Raw genomic sequence first — 13,602 nt, 5'->3', positions numbered from 1 at the left:
AGAGCTATTTTTGCTGTGAGTAATCTTCCCCCACACCTCCATCTTCTCTGTTTTCCCAGTGTATATATTTGGGATGAATAAGACATTCTCAGGTATGATAAAAGCTGTGTGGTCTCAAGTATGCAGGTTACCTGTATTTTTTTGTGAAACACTGCAACAACTTTACTTAGGAGTTTGCCAGACTTTCTGAGACATTGATGGATGTTCTTAAGGACAGGTTAACCTATCATTTGCTGACAATAACTTGCATATAGTTGACCCTTCCATAGAATGGAAGGATGGACTGTAGATCACCTGAAACTTTTCCTGCTCTTGTTCTCAACTTTATGATTCTTAGAGTCTTTAAAACTTGTGTCCAGGGGTGCCTGATATTGTATATTCAGTTCTATTTCAGCAATCCTGACCAGAAGCTGAAAGGGGATTTTTAAAATTGATGTTCTCATCTACAGTTGTGTTTAGAAGGAACAGAGGGCCTTTAAGCAGGTTGGAGTTGGCAGGTAGAAAACTGGAGCCTCTTGAGGAAATAAAACGTATCAGTCCCATGCAAACTTCTGAAAACTGTGGAAACTTATTTTTTCCACATTCTGCTCTTGCAATATTGGCTAATAGAAATCACTAAAAATATGGCAGTGATTGAAAATGTTGATTTAAATTAAACATTCTCAGGAAAATACTTTCAAAGTGAAATTATCTACTTTTGCAGTGAGAAAAGCTTGTTCCTAAAGCCTTTTTGTTTCATTTCAGTTGTTAGTGTGCTGTTATGTTGGCTGGATCTACAAAGAACAAGAACCTCCTCTTCTTATCCTTAGTCTCAAAGTTAACATTTTTGCTCTAAGTGTTGTGTAATCATTTGGTTATTTAATTATGTGACAAGATGTTCCTCTTGCTTCAATAAGTAGTAATAATCTTTTTGAGTTACAGGAATAGTAGCAAACAGTTTCTTTATGAGGAATAATTGTGGCTTCATAAACTTACAACCTTTGTTATGAATGACTGTGTGACTACAATTGCCAGACAATCATCTTCAGCTTTTTTATTTATGGAGAAGGCTGTCTAGATATTTCCTCAATGATAGTTTAGTGGTATTAATGTGAAGTCTTGTAGAAGGTTGCTTTTTGTTATTTCTTCTTCCGTTCCTCTTTTATTAGCAAAATATTCTCCCTATAGTGATGCCTGATATAAACTGGGTATTGGAAGAAGCAGCTTTGGACTTTTGATGTAGCTTAATAGCAAATCAGAAGGGATTTCATCTTCCTATTATTTTCCTTTTAGTTAGTTTCTTTCTGGTTAGTACTCTGGAGGAAAGTGAGTTCAGTATATGACTGGGATATACATTTTGAAACATCTCTTTTTTGTTGCTTTAATACTCAGATTACTGTGCCCCTCCCTCCCTCTTACTCATGTGCATTGGAATGGATCATCTAAACACTAATAGAATAACTCCAAGCATGTAAGAGTTCCCATGTCAGTTAAACCTTAGTTCATCTAAACGTGTACATGGCAAGGATCATCTGCGTACTACTAACTCCACATACACAGGAGTTGCCATGTGAGTTAAATAATAATGATATAAGCTGGTACCAGTCTTCAGTTATAGCCAGAAACTTAAATTGGAAAAGAAAATGTAGACATGACATAACTACAAGATGTTTATTTATAGCTGTTTGCATATTTGAGGTGTTCTGTTGTTTGTTGCACTTTTTGAATACATTCAGTTAAAAGCAGAAGTTCCAGTGTTGGTGCAAAAAGTTTAGGAGCATTTCTACAACCTGTGTGCAGCAGTGAGTCAGAGTAGGTAATTCTCTTAGTCTTTCTAGGCATTGGTTCAGGTGTGAAATCAGGTAGTAGTTTTCCTCCATGAGAGGCTACCCCTTTGGGAACACTACTAAATTGAGGTTATGGATTATAAAAACATAGGTAAAACTGTCATGTTTTTTGAGAAATGTGCAGAAATCATATTATGCCAAACCAACTTAAGTTTTTTTTCTTTAAATCTCTGCTTTTAGATCTCATATTTTGGACCTTTCATTGTATCTACATATACATATAAAAATAAGTGTTTATTCAGTGAATAAACAGCAGTATCAGTTTTGTCACCAATGTGATATTCTCTCCTGCTTGCTGTTGCAAAGAGTCTTCAGACTATTAGTAGGAACTTGTTATCTCCTCTGTTGTGTGCATAGCCATGTCTATTTTCTTCTGTAGTAGGAAGCAATACAAATGGCACTCAGAGGCTGCTTTAGCTTTTACTTGTTGCTGTCAGCTGCATTATTTTCTTTTGGATTGGACTGTCTGAATTTCCTGTGTGAATATTCCCACCAAGCTTTGTATGAATCATAGAACCATTTAGGTTGGAAAAGACCTTTGAGATCATTGGGTGCAACTGTAAACCTAACACTGCTAAGTCCACCAATAAACTATGTCCTTAAGGACCACATCTACAGGTCTTTCAAACACCTCCCAGGGATGGGTGACTCCACCACTTCCCTGGGCAGCCTGTTGCAATGCCTGACAACCCTTCTGTGAAGAATATTTTCCTAATTCCCAATATAAACCTCCCCGGCCCAATTTGAGGCTGTTTCCTCTAGCTAGTCCTAAAATTACATTCGGCCCTTTGAAGGCAACTGCGAGACTGATGAGGCCCCAGTGAAAATGAGTTTGACACCCTGCTCTAGCTAGATGGTCGTTAAGGTCCCTTCCAATCCTAACCATTTTTTAAATTCTGTGATTTAATTGTTACTTGGGAGAAGAGACTGACACACTCCATGCTCCAACCTCCTTTCAGGTAGTTGCAGACAGCGATCAGGTCTCCCTTCAGCCTCCTTTTCTTCTGGCTAAACAGCCCCAGTTCCCTCAGCCACTTCTCATCAGACATGTGCTCCAGGCCCTTCACCAGCTTCACTGACCTTCTCTGAACTCTCTCCAGCAACTCAATTAATATTTCCAATTTGTGTGAATGTCTGCGAAACTTTCCTGGAGATGCTAGTCACAGTGATGCCTTCATACTCTCACCCGCCAATGTCTCTTAAGAGACAGTTTAGGTAGGAATTGTGTTTTAAAGAGGAAGAAAACTTCTCTCATTTTTTTATTATTCTCCTGGGTGTACGAGTGTTTATCTTCAGTAACACTCTTGAGGGTAGTGTCAGTCCTTGCACATACCATGCAGAGACTACTCTGCTCCTCTTCACTCCTTTCAGCTGTCTGGCCAGATCAGACCTTCAAATGCTTATCTGCAGTGCCAGAATAATTTTTATGCAGTAAACCCTAGCTTTTGGGGGTTCCCACTTTTTTTTTTTTTTTTAGGTTTTGCTTATTGCATTTTCTTTTGTGGTGTAATTTTTACTGTTTGTTGGTTCCTGCCTCCCACCCCCTTGTCTGTTTTGGTTTTGGACCTTCTACTCATAGTACAGTTTTCTTCAGGTTTCACTTTTTACCTTTAAGAAGCTGGATTCTCACTGCTGTGAAGTAATCTTCAGCTAAGTCTGTGAGCTGTAACATTTGGACATGGAATGACTGCTACATTTCACTGTTGGTACAGACATTTTCATTTCTGTACCGCGTCTTTGGCAGATGCATTTGCAGATGTTTTGCGCCAGACAGAAGAGAAGGGTCCAAGGAGAAGCTCTAGATGTAGTCTTCTGAGAAAATCCATTATTTTGGGCTTAGATCCTAGGCCTGACTCTTCAAAGTTTTCTCACTTCAGCCAGACTTTCCATCAAGGAGAAATAAGACTGCTTCTGATTGTGAGACCACTGTGCCTTTCAGGGACAAGTTCTCAACCAGGCTGTTTCTGTTAATACTTTAGCTATTTTCTACTAAGCATGATGGCTTTGCTTTCTTTATTTCATTAAAAACTGCTCTAAGACTTGTTAGCTGGCAGGGAGCTTTCTCGCTTCCAAAAATTTAGGTTGACACTCTCAAGGGAAAACTTCAGGTTGCCCTTGTTCAGTGGATATAAGTGATGTTTTTGGTAGCCCTGTTTCTTGCTCTGAAGTTCTTAGGATTGCAACTTAGTGCTTTACAGACCTTGTGCCATAATATACTTGCCACACCTAAATCCACTTTCTTGGTTGCTCATACTTCTTCCAGTTCACTAGTTACTCAGAGTTGAGAGAGTTGCTTTTCTGCTGGGACTTCAAAACCTCCAGTGACATACTCTGAAGAATGCTGCAGGCTGGTTGTCTCAGATGTCTGTACATCAGAGACGTGGAGTATGCTTCATTCCCTGGTGGCACTAAGGCAAGGACACTGGAAGAACTTGTGTAGCTACCCAAATACCTAGTCTGCTCCTCAAATGTTCTTTGTTTTCAAGTCTCTTGGAAGCTTTGGCCTAAGCAGTTGTCACAGTGTGAGGGAAATCTTATGGTGTGAGTACAGCACCGTAGGAGTGATTCTACCCAGCTAGTAAGTTCAAATGGCAACTCTTCTTCTGTTCTTGCATGTAGAATGGACTCTGTCTCATCTCAGGGATATGAGAACTGCTGTAAGTGAAGATTAAAATTCTTTGGCTTTGCATATAACTCAGAATCAATCAGGTCAATCAGTTCTATTAAGACTTGGATTGGGAGGTCATGGGATTCCTTCCCAGTTGCTGGGTTTTGTCTGCTTGTTGTGGATACCTTCTTTTTGTGTCACCAAAAGTGTGGTTAACACTGAACACAAAAATTGTCTGTTACATGATAAATTTTCCTCTAACACAAAGTCTACTTTTTAGAAACGTAACTGTGGAGTTACTCCCCGCAATAAACATCCCTTGAGTTTCCTGACATGGCTGTTCATCTGGAGATGTGCCTCTAAAATATGTCTTTTTTTGTTGTTTTTGTTTGTTTGTTTTTAATGCAGGGTATTTAGTTGGGTGGTGTTTTAACTTTCTTATTTAAGAATTCAGAGGCTACTTTGTTGTCCTTTTTTGGAGTGCGGTGTTCGTTGCACTGCAGACATCATCTTGGATCATTGCTTAGGAGATGCCTCCTCTTAGCTCTAACCTAGGTGATCCTCAGGATCTCTTCCAACTGAAATCACCTGACACCTCTTTGGGATCAGGCCTGAAGTGGTTTCACCTTGAAAGGAAGTATTCAACATCATTCTGTCCAGTAACCCCTAGGTCTAGTCTGATTCCCTAACAGCCCTTAGCCTTACCATCTACATCTCTTTTCACTTACCTTTTATTTTTAACAAAAAGACTGAAACAGCAATAAACTACTTTTCTAACCAGAGGGCCATGGAATTAATCTTTCCCATCTCAAGAAGATAATTTACTGCAATTATTTTCTCATGCCAAAGAGAGAGAGATCTTGGATCAGAGAAGTCTGGATGCCTGTATTTGCTGTTTCAAGATGATGTGTAAGACACAATGATATTGTCTCTTTGATAGCGATATTGGCCCACATCTCTTGCTTTTCCAGACACTTCTATGTCCTCTGTCTGGCAGAAAACACCTTGCAGTCTGGAGTGATCTGGCCATTGTCCTTGTGTGCTATTGGAGGCGATACATTCTTACATGTGAAGTATCCCTTTTAGTAGTGTGAAAAGAATGACTCTCTTCCCTTTACTAGTAAAAGGCTCCCTGCAAATAATTTTGGGATATTGGTAAATATAAAAAGTCTCTACTAGCCCCTGCACGAACCTCTGGAGAACAGCAGAACCATTCTGGACTTGGTTTCTACCTCTGTTTACCTTCTCCAAGCTGCGATCTGTACAAGGGATTTTTTTTCCCGGTGTTTCCCTATATCCTCTTCCCACATACTGATAAGCTCGTTAGGTATTCTGAGCCAGACAGCAGCCTGCCCCTATGCTGAATCCCATGCTAAATTCCACATCCACTCCTTTTCAGGCATCTCTCCAGATTATGTGGATTCCTGACTCGTGTTTCATCAACATACTATCTACAGTCTCCTGGACAGTCTTCTCATCATTCAGGTTAATAAAATAACCTGAATCTGTGTCTGAAGAACACCTCTTGACTTGAACCAAAGTTCATGTGATAAGCAAGGTATTCTGAACTTCCTTGACTATGCAACTTGTCCTTCCATCAGAAAGGCATGTTGTTGCCTGGTTTTAATTATCTTAAATTTAATTATAATATGTTTTAGTTGTATAAAACTGAAAAGACAGTAAAGGACAACAGTAGAGTTGGAGACGCAGAATTTTCTGAGGAAAATGGGCAATGAAGAACACTTTTAGGGTGGGAAAAAAACCTAATATTAGTAATAAATCTAGAATGGAATTGGCATATTTTCTCCTGTCATCTAAGGAGTGCATTGTGCTTAAATTTAGTATCAAGAGCAAGGATTTAACTAGATTTAAGATGGAGCTTGATTAGTTTAGTTCATTAGTAGGATTATACAGTGTTTTCTTCCGCATTGCATAGGATTAGATTTGTGGTTTAAGGATGACATACCCTACCCAAATTGCAATTTAGCCACTCAAAATATATACATCTCTGATAGTCAAATCTATTTATTTTCCAAGACTGCTGAACACTGTGTGTGTAAATAAATTAGGCTCCCCTCTGCCTGGCTGAGTCATTTAACTTGAGTCACCCACACATGCTTAGAGGTGCTTAATTTGTCTAGCTACCTAGACAGCCTTCTAAACTCTGTCATTCCCAGGAGAAGCTTGAAAAGGTGAGCTGGGGATTAGACCTGTGACTGATTTCGTCTCATGTGAGAGTGGTTGTTACTGTCTCTGATAGAGAGACCATTCCGTTGGTTATGCTGTATTAGTGTAGCACTCAAGTTAGGTCATTTAAACCTATGTCTTCCACCTTCTAGGGAAGAAAGGGCTAAGCAATTGAGGAAAAATACTTTTTCAGGTAACCAGGACATTAAACTGGAAGGATGCATATCTGATTTTCTAATCAATAATTCTGGAGATGGTTTTGTCTAATGACAAGATATATATTTTTTAAAATGCATAATTATTTCCTAGGACTAAGATCTGGAAACTTAGTTCTGCTGCTTGCATCTAATATCCCAGTTTCCGGATAAAATTTGGCTTATTTGCTTGCTCAGTTTCAAGTGCTTTCATGCGAAATGTTCTGTGGCTTAATGCTTTTGATTACTGCAATAACGGAGACATGAATTCATTCCTCTTCATCTGGCTCCCATCCTTTAATCAGTGTTTCCATTTCTCAAGTGAGTTCTCCAAACAGCAGGCTTTTGTTTGGGAGGCAAGAACCATCCCTCCTTTGGTGCCTACACTTCAAAGAGGTTGGATAGAGTTTATCTGAAGTATGTGGAGGCTTTTTAGATTTCCCATTGGTTCCATACCTTTTTGGTAGGAAAAAAAAAAAAAGTAAATGGACTGGATTGCTCTTTATAGGCACCTGTGATTTCTGTGCATTCTGTGGAAACACAGACGTTTAGCTACATATGGTGACTTCCCACTGCTGTCCTCAGGGACTGCTGAATCGATTGTGGTGCTGTCTTCCCAGACATGCCTCTTTCCTCCCATTTTCTGTGGCTTGAAACCAATATTTTAGTGACAGCACCAATATTTGATAATCAGAAATTTAGACAGTTTTAGTCCAGTACTGTGTCCTACATTCTCTTTGTGTCTACAGCTAACATATCTTAAATGCAGAAGGAATTACTGAAATTATTGAGTTCGCTGGTTCTTAATGTTATCTACTTCTAAGGTAAACAGGTATCTTTATTAATTGATAATTATATGTACTAGTTCAAAGTCTAACAACTCCAAGCTATCTTTTCAGAGCTCCCCGTAGAGACAGCTAAAGATAATCTCATTTCTCCATCTTTATTCAACCAGTATCTACCCTTTGCTAAATACTTGTTAAGAGAGAAGGAGCCAACTTTATTAACTCCTTTGCTAGGTCTGCTCTTCCTCTTGACTGGCTGGGCTAATCTGCTGTTTTGCAGAGAATAAACAGATTCATCTTCTTTTCTTTTCCTTTTCATGTCTATAGTCCCTTGACTCCCTCAAAGGAGCCAGCAGAGCTCTCTGTTTACTCAGTGTTTCCCTTATCACAGAATATATTATGATTGTCACACCTAATGGTTGTGAGAGCTATGGATGTTTTCCCTGCAGACTGAGAGCACCTTATTTTCCCTGATAAATATGTACATGCAGTTTTTTTGGTCACAGTGATTTAATAATGCTGATGCCATAAGCCTTGTAGTGTACCTTTACTGTCTATTAAGAAGTCTAATGTAAGAGAAACGCACAGCTGAAAACAGTCTCCTGTCCTTGTGAAGATATGTGCCCTTGCAGAGCTTCCAAATGTTAATCGTTTGTCTCTGCTTGTAACTGAGGTGGCATTTCCAGATTAGTGACTGCAGTTTTCATTCCCGTGGATTTTGTATTTCCAAGCCCAAATCAGAAAGTACAAGAATGTGTGAATTTCAGGATGTTCATGTTTGTGCCTCCTGTTATTTAAGCCCAGTAACTTTAAGTAATTGTTGACTGAAGCCTAGCACAAAACTATGTTGTTTTTAAAATCAAGATTACAAACCTGGGGTCAAGAAAAGGAGGTGATTAGAGTCATTCTTTGTCTGTTTGTCTATGATTCCTATTTCATCCCAATAATTGCTAAACTCCTGTCTGATATGAGTCAAATTTCATAGGGGAATGGATATTTGAAACATTGTTAAACTCCTGCACATTATTATGAAAATGAATGTCTTTGCAAATGTTATGGGCAATGGAAAGGGGACAGTGTTAGTTTACATGTAAACAGATACAGGAAACCAGAGAGGAAAGTCATCTTACAGATATCCCAATTATGGGAACAGCTTTAGTTAATGCTCACAATCAACTATGACACAAAAGCATTGAGAGAACTCGCTTTAATTAGCTCCAGTGTTCACCAAAAAAATATTTATTCCTTTCCCGGCAAGAATATTCTCAAACTCAGACCTAGGCAGTTAATGCAAATGCTGGATAGAATTAATCTTAGTATTTACATTTAGGGAAAAATACATATGTAAAAGTTAGGTTTTAAAATATTGCTTATGAAAATATGAGGAAATCTATTTTTTTCTGGAAAATAAGATTTTCCTTATGATATATGTTAACGTGTTTAAATTATGGCTTGTAGAAATTATGAAATATTAAAAATAATTTAATAAAATATAACAAGTTTAAAAATTTTATTGCAGGTAGTCCCTACTTGCAACATAAATTTGCTAAATGAATATTGTTTCTTTTATAGGACAAAGTATGCAGCCTTATTTATCTTTCATCAGAGTGTTATAACAGAAGGGCAAATAGTGTCACACTTCTTGTTAATAAATATTGGCATGAGTTGTTTCTTCAATTTTCTGTAAAAGGTTATTTAGTCTTTGGAAGTCATGCAATTTAGGCTAATACCAAAAAACTTCTATTTTACCTTCTAAATGTGGTCCTGCAAAGAATCTCATTTAACTTCAGAATAGCTACTTAAAGGACCAAAAGTTTGAGAGTCTGAACCTCAGACCTCAACCTTCAAAGGACATCCAAACTAGAAACTTAATCAAGAAAAAAAAAAACACCCTAACTTGCAATATCAAATTTATGCAAGTGCAGATTTAGAGTAGGTGATTGCAACTAATAATGGTATAAATTAAATTATTCATAGAAACACAGAATTATTTGGGTTGGAGGGGACCTTTAGAGATCTAGTTCCAACCCCCCTGCCATGGGCAGGGACACCTTACACTGTACCAGGTTGCTCAGAGCCCCATCCAACCTGGCCTTGAACACTTCCAGGGATGGGGCATCCACAGCTTCTCTGGGCAGCCTGTTCCAGTGCCTCACCACCTTCATGGGGAAGAATTTCTTCCACATGTCCAATCTAAATGTACTCTCTTTCAGTTTAAAACTTGTCTTGTCACTGCAGACACTGGTAAAAAATCTCTGACCATATTTCTTATAGTCTCCCTTCACATATCGGAAGACCACAGTAAGGGCTCCCTGGAGCCTTCTCTCTCCAGGCTGAAAAACCCCAACTCTCTTCAGCTTTTCCTTATAGGAGAGGTGCTCCAGCCCTCTGAACATCTTCATGGCCTCCCCGGCCCCTCTCCAACAGGACCATGTCCTTCTTATGTTGGGGGCTCCAGAGCTGGACGCAGGACTCCAGGTGGGGTCTCACCAGAGGAGAGGGGCAGAATCACCTCCCTTGGCCTGCTGGTCACGCTGCTTTTGATATAGCCCAGGATACGGTTGGCCTTCTGGGCTGCAAAGCGCACAGTGCTGGCTAAACACCATCCTGATGTTTAGAGTTGTTTAGGTATGCTCATGTAACGTGAATGCATCCAGAATGCTGTTTTCAGTTTTGGATACCACATTGCTAGAATACTGCTGATAGATTAGATGGTACTTCAGTAAGAGTAATAAACATTACTGGAATTAGTGTAGGGGAGCAAAATTAAGAGGGAAAGTTGGAGAATTGGCACATTTTCCAGTGTATGAGATGTAGTTGGTTGTAGAAGAGTTTGCACAAGAAATTACTGTAAACCCCCTACCTAAAATGATAAAAATTGAATGGGAAAAAATACTGGAAAAATTATTGTCCCAAACAGCTCTGCACTGGGTAGGAAACAGGCACATCTGAGTCCTTACTAAGCAAATATTGTATTCACTTCAGTGGGGAATTTTGACATCATACTGAGTGAAGAATGAAATGATCAGTTTCTAGTCTTCAACAATATAAATCATCAGTGTTTCTGGACTGTTGAATATTTAATAACATTTCTGTTCAAGAGTAAACAACTTCTCTGGGAATGTTAATACCTTTTTCCTGCAGCATGTCTGTTCAAACATTTTAAGTAGCATAAATGACAGTAGACAGGGCAAAATGTTGTTTATGCACACTCATATTTTTTGCAACAAATCTTCTTCTGAGGATTGTTATTGTTCACAAGGGGGAAAAATTCATCTACAAAGAAGCTTAGCTAGTAATGATAAGGTGATTATTACACATCTGTACATCCCACTTGATAGTTGCTATTATCTTAAGTCTTCCTTTAAAACTGTGAAAAAGAAAATCAAAACCCATAATCTGTCATTTGTGGTTTTGGTATCCTGGCATAAAATGCATTTAGACATTTGGTATCATAGCATAAAGTGCAGTGAAAATTCCATTTTTAAATACGTGGCTTCTCTCTGGCTCTTGCAGTGCTAACATCACTTCCTCAAATCTGTAGTAATTTTTGAGGCATAAAAAGCTTCTGATAGTCATTGCTGACACCTGTTATTTAGTTTAGTAAGTGAGTACTAGTTAGTATAGTGGGTATCACTGGTGGATTAATATGCGGGAACTGCATAAGTAGCTTCTGCCTTGTATGATGTTTCTTAGTCCCAGCCCTCTCTGTACTTTGGTCCAATTACTACTGTAGATTATTTATTATTTCATTAGCATCCAGTTTCTTGGATTCAGCAGTAAGGTCAACATGGCGAAAGGCCCAGACTGTCGTATTCCCCTTCCTTTCCTCACCCATGCACAGCCACTCATTTCTTTTATTTCTGGCACATCGTAATTTAATATTTACCACTTGTAGCTTGGTACCAAAGGAATAATTCTTTTTTAATCACTCTGCCTTCAGGGGGTTCTCCACTTGTGTCTGAGGAAAAAGGGCAGGCTTTGGTCAGCGGGGGTGAGCGCTTCTGTGTTTCCTTTGTCAGGACAGCTCTGTTGTTAAGGCAGGGCACTGCGTGTTGAATTCTAATGGTCTGTGCTTGGGCCAGCCTGTTTGGCGGGGGCTGGCGTGGGAGGTGTTGGCTGCGGTTCCCGGTGCCCCAGCCCCGGGGCCACCTTGGCACAGGGAGCTCTGGAAGTCAGCAGTGCGGCGCTGATGGGGAACGTGGCGGTTCCGTGCCCCGACCAGGGTGGGACACCCGAGCTTCCCAGTGCCCACCGGGTTACTTCTCAGAGCTGGGAAGTTCAGGTACCTTTTTTTTAAATATTTGTTATTTACGGCCGCGAAACACTGTCCATTCAAAAGCAGGTTGTTGTATCCATGCAATGGAAGTATATTGGTGTCCTTTTGACATGGATTTGGTAAATTTTATAAAATTAGACAGTCGATGTGTACATTTAACAGGTCTTATCCTGAGCTGGTACAGGACTGTGTAACAAAGGTAATATTTAGAATGTACATTTTCAGGAAAAAAATTAGAAAATTCTCAAAGGTATTATGTTATGATAGATACACCAAAACCACAGAAGCTGTACCGTTAGTTCTGGTACTAAGGTTTTGATTTTAAATTAACACTGGGTTAGTTATCTGTCTCTGTCAAGACTATAATAAAGAGCTTTTGTTGCAATCCATCATAGGGCTTTTGTGTTACACACCGTATGTAGAAACTGTTAACAGGAAAACCAGATTAATGCTGCAAGAAAAAATGTCATCAGATAAAACGTAGGTCTCAAAAAGCAATTTCAAATCACATAGTATGTTATGCATTAATATATTTTTAGCCTTTGGGGAATGGAGGGAAACTTGTAATCAAAAATTAATTTGAGCATTCTTGGCTGTACCTAAATTAGAAACCAGGATACTTCCAAAATTGTTTTTAATCAAATGACCTGACAGGAGCTCACTAGGAGAAAAATAATGAGTACACGGTAATCTGAATAATATTTAGTAATGCTGATAGGAAATGTTGCAGCTCTTTTTTCAGCTCTTACATATAATATTTAAAATATTTCTATTTGAGGTATGTGTGTGAATATATATAATGCAAATACATTGTGCATATACTGTATATTTTTTAAATTAACTAACTTCTTCAGGAAGCTTAATAGAAATAAAAATGCAAAGAGTCGCCTTTTTTTTTTTTTCTCAATTGATAACCTAACAATAAAATGCAATGTGTCACATCTAACTTTGTTCATTGAATGTTGTCTATGAGCCAGAAACGCAAGTGGCTTTAGTGCCTTATTGCCCCCAGCAGTCCTAATGTTCAAGGTAGGTAGTGTTGAACCCAATTTCTTTTTTTTTCCAAGAGCAATTTGATTTAAATAGTTTCTTTATTAAGATAAACAGAAAAGTTTTTACAGTTATTAGCAAGAAACATCAATAACTGCCCTTGTGGTGGCTGTTGGTTTTTTTTTCTTTTGCTGTAGATTTGTTAAAATTCATATAAACAACTTAAATTTAAAAGACACCACAGTAAGAGAGAAGCTGCTGGTAGAGGGTAAAAATGAAGGAAGCAACATGATTAAAAGGATTGATGCTTAACAAATTAAAAATCAGTAGGTAGTATTCCAGAAAATCAGAGGGGAAAACAAAGGGAAAAACTTCAGTTGTGTGAAATAAAGCTGAGCTTAGCCTTGAAAAAAAAAAAAACCAAAAAACAACTATCTAAACCAGCTGTAGTTTGTGAGCTGCTGTGCTCCAAATTATTTGTGTTCGAATTCCACTTCAGTAATAGGAGTTCTGCTTAGCAAAAGGCAAGAGTTTTGCAAAATCTGCCTGCTGTTTATTTAACCCTATTGGATTTTGCACCTGTATTAGGAAAAAGAAACTGATATTGAGCTGAATATTCTCTTGTTGTATTTAGGATACCTAAGGTTTTTGCTCTGTACACATGATTGGGGCGAAATCTTTCATTAGGGCTTGAGGGGAAAGAAAGGACTGTATAAATGGGGGTGACAGCCTC

General features: G+C 38.6%; 1 protein-coding gene across 1 annotated transcript in view; it reads left to right on the top strand.

Moving 5' to 3' along the window:
• WASF1 (WASP family member 1) overlaps nt 1-13,602 on the top strand; it is a gene marked incomplete at its 3' end in the record, with an annotated part of 69,685 nt that overhangs the window by 21,380 nt on the left and 34,703 nt on the right. Inside the window, exon 2 of the mRNA XM_080342865.1 lies at nt 5,834-5,992. The remainder of the gene's footprint in view (nt 1-5,833; nt 5,993-13,602) is intronic.

The sequence above is a fragment of the Nesoenas mayeri genome, assembly GCF_963082525.1.
Source record: "Nesoenas mayeri genome assembly, chromosome: 3".
Lineage (NCBI taxonomy): Eukaryota > Metazoa > Chordata > Aves > Columbiformes > Columbidae > Nesoenas > Nesoenas mayeri.
The sequence above is the reverse complement of the archived record's forward strand: the minus strand, read 5'-3'. Positions and strand labels throughout refer to the sequence as shown.